Consider the following 6,069-nt stretch of genomic DNA (forward strand, 5'->3'; position numbering starts at 1 on the left):
CTGCGTCCTCAGGTTCACCACCAATCACATCGTGAAGTCAGCAGACGACACAACGGTGGTGGGGCTCATCAGAGACAACAACGACCTGGACTACAGAGAGGAGGTGGAGCAGCTGGTGGGCTGGTGCAGAGAAAACAGCCTGATCCTGAATGAGGAGAAGATGAAGGAGATCATCGTCGACTTCAGGAAAAAACAGCCTCACCACGCTCCACTGATCATCAACAGCTCAGCTGTGGAGGTGGTCAGCACCACCAAATTCCTGGGGGTCCACATCACAGAAGACCTCACCTGGACTATGAACACTACGGCACTGGTCAAGAGGGCACAGAAGCGCTTGTACTTCCTGCGGAGGATGAGGAGAGCCCACCTGCCCCCACCCATCATGAGGACGTTCTACAGGAGCACCATAGAGAGCATTCTGACAAGCTGTCTCTCTGTGTGGTGTGGAGGCTGCACCGCCTCCGATTGGAAGAACGTGAGGAGAGTGGTGAGGACAGCAGAGAGGATCATAGGGGCTCCTCTTCCCTCCATTCAGGACATTTCATCTCAGCGCTGCATGTCCCGTGCCCGTAACATCATCAATGACCCATCACACCCCCACCATGGACTGTTCTCCCTGCTGCCCTCTGGGAAGAGGTTTGCAGCATCCGCTGCAGGTCCACCAGGTTCTGCAACAGCTTTTTCCCTGCTGTCATCAGACTGTTGAACACTAGAACTGTTGAGCTCTAAACTGAACTCTGCATCACACATTCACAGAACTGTACTTTATGACACTACGGACCTCTATCTTGCACTATCTCGCACTACCAACTTTACTGAACTTGTATAAACCCTTTAAATAGAAGTTTAATACATGGTTTAGCATTCCTCTGCACACTCTTGAATACTGTTTTGCCTACTTGCACTATTGCATAATTATCACTGCTGCACTTTATACTTATTTTTAATATATATATATATATATATAGTATATATGTATATATATATATTTTCATAGGATATGTTACTTCTATTCAACTGCAATATCACTACTTTGTTGTAAGACGTATGCAACGGAATTTCGTTTTGTATGCACCATGTGCAGACAAGATGACAATAAAGTTTGTCTAAGTCTAAGTCATGTCAGGTCAGCTGTCTGGAGAGAGAGAGAAGTCAGGACCTGCGGGCGGAGCACCACCGTGCCACCGCCGCCATGACGGAACTCAAAAGCAAACTCCATGAGGAGAAGCAGAAAGAGTTAGCCATTACCAGGGAGACATTACTGCGGCAGCATGAAATGGAGCTGATGAGAGTGATCAAAATCAAAGATGGAGAGATCCAGCGACTGAATGCCTTGGTCCTCAGCCTGAGGGACGGCTCCATGGACAAGGTGATCCGCTCTATCCGTGTCTGACTATCCGCACGCCACGTCGGGCTTCGATGCGGCCGCTACCGTATTGTGTAGCTTGTCCCCAGTAAGCGTCGCGGCGCTCCGTTGCGGTCTCAACGGCCCGGTGTGGCGCAATGTCTGCTCAGGTGAGGAGGGGGGGCGCTTTGCTGGCGGAGGTGGAGGAGACGCGGCGGTGTCGGGAGACCGAGCGGTGTCGCCTCCACCAGGAGCGCGGAAGAAGCCCTGGCAGCGGCCCAGCAGGCCTGGCAGTCCCGAGCGGCCGAGCTCCGATCGGCTCATCACCAGCATCGGGAGGAGCTGAGCCGAACCAAGAGAGACTGCGAGAGGGAGATCCGCCGACTGGTAGGACTGATCAGATGCGCGGTGCGTGGCTATGTTCCCAATTTCGTTGTATACCTGCAGTGCAATGACACCTAAGGCATTCTATTCTATTCTATTTCACAAGAAGAAAATGTCCGGTTGCTCGCTTCGCTTTTGTCACAGCAAAGGTGTTCTAGTCGATTCAAGAAAAAAATTGGCCGGTTGCTCTCTTTGTTTTTGTCACAATTCTGGCAAATGAGTTTGCCCGCCTGCCTGAGCGCTCCCCGTTTGTACATCCAGACGGATGAGATCAAGCTGAAAGACAGAGCGGTTAGTGTTTTGGATGAAGCCCTGGGGCCGGCCACGTCCACCGCCTTCAGCTGCAGACTCAGGCTGCCGAGCAGCAGATCGCTGCCCTGAGGGATTCCCAAAGGGCGGGCCTAAACTACCCTGGAAGTGGGGTCAACGCCGCTACTAGCAATCCTCTTCATTGCGTAAGCCACCTCATCACACACTTGCAGTACGCATGACTTAGTTCGTTGCTGGAGGAAGGTAGCACAAAAACAGTTTTGAACTTTGAACGAGTGCTTGTGTGTGTGTGTTGCGGGGCGTTTTCAGTCTCAGGAGGATCGGGACACGCGACGGTTTCATCTGAAAATCGCTGAGCTCAGCGCAGTCATCAGGAAACTGGAGGATCGAAACGCCCTGCTTTCTGAAGAGCGCAATGAACTGGTAATTTATTGACGGCACGCTTGAAGGTTTGCGCTACGTTTGATGCGCGCCATCCAGCGAGGCACCCATTGCGCTTGCTTATTAGTTGAGCGGCGCGGCGAGTCGGTTGCCTGGTAGATGTCTTTTATTGGGAGCCAAAGCCACGATTCCGTTCAAACCGATGCAAAAGGAATGGATACGTTCTGGCCCGCGTGTTGTGCGTCTTTCACATCCCGCACTTCATGCTTGCAGCTAAAGCGACTGAGAGAAACAGAAAGCCAGTTTCTGCCACTCCTGTACAAAAACAAACGCCTGAGCAGGAAGAATGAAGAACTCTCGCTGGTGCTGTGTCGCCTTGAAAACAAAGTGCGCTTTGTCACCCAGGAGAACGAGGAGATGGCAAGCTTGGTAAGTCGACGCGGACAACGGCGGCGTGCCAACAGAGTCCACTGCATTTGTGTTCCACAGAGAAGGCCTAGTTCGCTCAATGACCTGGACCGCGGTTGCGGCCAGCAGGACGGTGAAATGGAGTTCCTTCAAGTTGTGGAGCAGCGGCACATCATCGACGACTTGTCCAAGGTCTTCAGGCAGGCGACTCGGTGCACGTACGGCAGCGCCGCGCTCGCTCGCTGTCGCCAGGAAACCTTTTCCGTCCAAAGCTTGGCCGGCGGCCGCCATCCAAAAAATTGGCCCCTTAAATTCCGACCTTTCAAGCAGGAGCATTGTGCGCACGCGTTTGAACACGCTTTAGACTTGTTTTGCCGTTTTCAGCAGCTCAAAGCTCCCGTTTTGTCAGCGCCTTTGCCACTCGCTGTGCGCTGAAAACGACGGACTTGCCCGGCTGCTCAGCCCGTCAACCATGAGCCGCGAGCGCGACGTCATTGTCCGTAGGCAGCTAGTGGCAAAATGCACCCTGTTAGAGTTGCGCTCGCTCCAACTTATTTTGCAAGAACCACACGGGAGACAAGTAAGTTCTTTTGGACACCTGCAGGTGGAGAGTCCATCCGTTGTACGAATGAAGTCTGACTCTCGGCTCCTGCACGAGCATTTTAATTAAGAGAAACAGGGTGGGTGTAAGAGTGGATTGAATAGAGGAAGCCCTTGACCTCTAGTCAAAACATAGCAAGGGGTGTTTTACGACTTTGTGTAGGAAGGGATAAGCGATAGGGATAAATAAGGGATAAATAATATTATTTATTACAGGTCGCAGTCAAAGTCAAAGCAACACAATGATACGATAAAGATAATCTGGAAAACCCTGACACACCCTGTAGTTGTCACTTTTGGAAAAGACGAGCGTCCCTCCAATCATCGCCGGTGACGTGTTTTTCAGGCTCTGGAGACAGGAGCTCATGTCAGAAATGTCATTGTGAGTCGCGTTTGTTTCTGCGCCGGAGCCGTTCGTTCCCTTTGCATCCAAAGAATCTCAAAGGCGGATTATTTGTGTCGACAGGAGAGAGATTTGCTGCTACGATACCCACGTCGAGAATCTCTGAGGAGGAACAAAGCGTGAGGTCCTGCAAGGTGAGTCTGTTTGTTTGCGGCTGCTTGGTGTTGCGCAAGATGAAATGGCCTTTTTCTCGCTATCGTTCCTCTCGTCGATTCATCGTGAGGTGTCGCTTCAGTTTGTTCAGAGAGATGTTCGCTTCCGCGCCCGCAGGTCATCGAAACATTTTACGGCTACGACGAAGACGTGTTGGTGGACTCGGACGGATCGTCCTTGTCTTTTCACACCGACAGAACCCCCGACACGGAACCCGAAGAGGTAGCCCGCCATTTCTGCCAGCGTATTGGCACCAAACATTCCTCTTCAGCCTGGAATCGGACTCGTCTTTGCGTCGCGGGTGCTTTGTCGCCGGTCTGACTGATTCTGGTACTAGTGCTGTGTTGCATTGGTGTGTGCATGAAGAGGCGGAGCTTCGCTACCGCCAGCTGACGCAAGAATATCAAGCGCTGCAACGAGCCTACGCTCTGCTAGCCCAGACCAGCGAAAGGGGACTACGACGCCGAGAAGGAGATCAAGGTGGCGCCCCTTCCCGCAACCCCCGGCCGGGTCGCAGCCTCCCCGTTCTCACCCAGCCTCGGGTGTTCTCTGGTCTGAAAGGAGGAGGAGGAGCCTCCCTCCTCCTCCTTTCAGACCAGAGAAAAGCTGATGGTAGAAATGGGTCACTATCAAAGCAGAGTAGCAGATCTGGAGTCAGCGCTGAAGCAACAAGGACAGGTAAGCTCATCAATGAGCACACCTTTTTCTCAGACAAAATAGCTACATTCTTCAGTCACTCATCCGTCTGGCATTACTGGACCAACCCCCCCCCCCCCCCCCCCGAACGTGGCTGGGAAAATGCGGAGAAAAGCAAATGTCATTTTCCAGTCAACCAAAGAATTTGTGGATGAAAATGACACAACATTCCAAAGCTGTCCACGCGTTTGTCTCTTCTAGAATGTCAAGTGGGTGGAGGAGAAGCAGCTGCTGCGTCAGAGCAATCAGCAGTTGGCCGAAAAGGTGACGGAAAGAAAGGCGCTGGGCGGAGTCGCTTGGCGTCACACCTGTCGGGAAGCCCCGCAGATGAGGTCTGACTGTCTTTTCAGGTCAGGCGGATGGAGGCGGAAGAAGCGCGTCTGAAAGAGCACATCCAGGATATCCGAGACCAAAACGAACTGCTTGAGTTCCGCATCCTGGAGCTGGAGGTGGGAAGACTCGCACAAGCGTGTTGAGGCCAGAGATGTGACGGACGGACGGACGGACGGACGGACGGATGCATGCCTCTGCCTTTCAGGAGAGGGAGTGGCGCTCCCCCGTCTTGAAGTTTCTGCAAGTCCGTTTCCCAGACGGCCTCAGCCCTTTGCAGATCTACTGCGAGGCCGAGGGCGTGAGCGTACGTAAGGCGTCCCTCGCAACCCTAACCTTAACCCGAGGTCCCAGAACACCTTACATTGCTCCTTGCGCCTTTCCCCCGGACATCGTCATCAGTGATCTGATGAAGAAGCTGGACATCCTGGGCTATAACGCCGTAAGTGTATGTCGAACTCCTTATGTTCGCACTCCACGAGACTCGGCGGCTCAAATGTGACTTTTGGAAGGCTTTGCGCTGAAAGAAGCTTGTTGACGCTGTGCCTTTGGGCTCTTGCAGAATCTCACCAACGAGGAGCAGGTGGTCGTGATTCACGCCAGGACCCTTCTCACCCTAGCCGAGAAGGTAACGCGCACGTCCACGCACGCTCTCGCATTCTGCTTATGTGACAGCAGCCTTTCCTCAGTGGTTAGAATACATCAAAGTGACCAAGTCAGCACTTCAACAGAAGATGTTGGACATTGAAAGTGAGAAGGTAGACAGACACGCGACATCAGCCAAGGGGAACTCCGGCAATGTGCCCCAACAATTCTGACCTTGAGCTGTGCTAGGATATGTTCTGCAAGCAGAAGGGCTACCTGGATGAAGAGTTGGACTTCAGGAAGTGTTCCATGGACCAGGCTCATAAGGTAAGCCGCCCTCAAATCTCCCGCCGGACCACTGATGGACGAGGATTGCGGCCCAGAGGATCCTGGAGCTGGAGGCCATGTTGTACGAGGCGCTACCGCAGCGGGACTGCCCCGCCACGGACGGCGAAAAAGCCAGCCACGCTGGCGTGAATGACGTGCTGACGGCGGATCAGAGAGAAGAGCTTAG

The 6,069-nt window shown here is 53.1% G+C and overlaps 1 long non-coding RNA gene across 1 annotated transcript; it reads left to right on the forward strand.

The window, feature by feature from the left end:
* Positions 1–3,730: 3,730 nt before the first annotated feature.
* Positions 3,731–4,397, forward strand: LOC148378646 (uncharacterized). The gene is made up of 3 exons (XR_015855730.1): positions 3,731–3,925; positions 4,062–4,166; positions 4,311–4,397. It is a non-coding gene; the product is annotated as an uncharacterized LOC148378646 (long non-coding RNA).
* The last annotated feature ends 1,672 nt before the right edge of the window (positions 4,398–6,069 follow it).

The sequence above is a fragment of the Syngnathus floridae genome, unplaced genomic scaffold (genome assembly GCF_059516105.1).
Source record: "Syngnathus floridae isolate MCC-2025c unplaced genomic scaffold, RoL_Sflo_1.0 HiC_scaffold_31, whole genome shotgun sequence".
In the NCBI taxonomy this organism is placed as follows: domain Eukaryota; kingdom Metazoa; phylum Chordata; class Actinopteri; order Syngnathiformes; family Syngnathidae; genus Syngnathus; species Syngnathus floridae.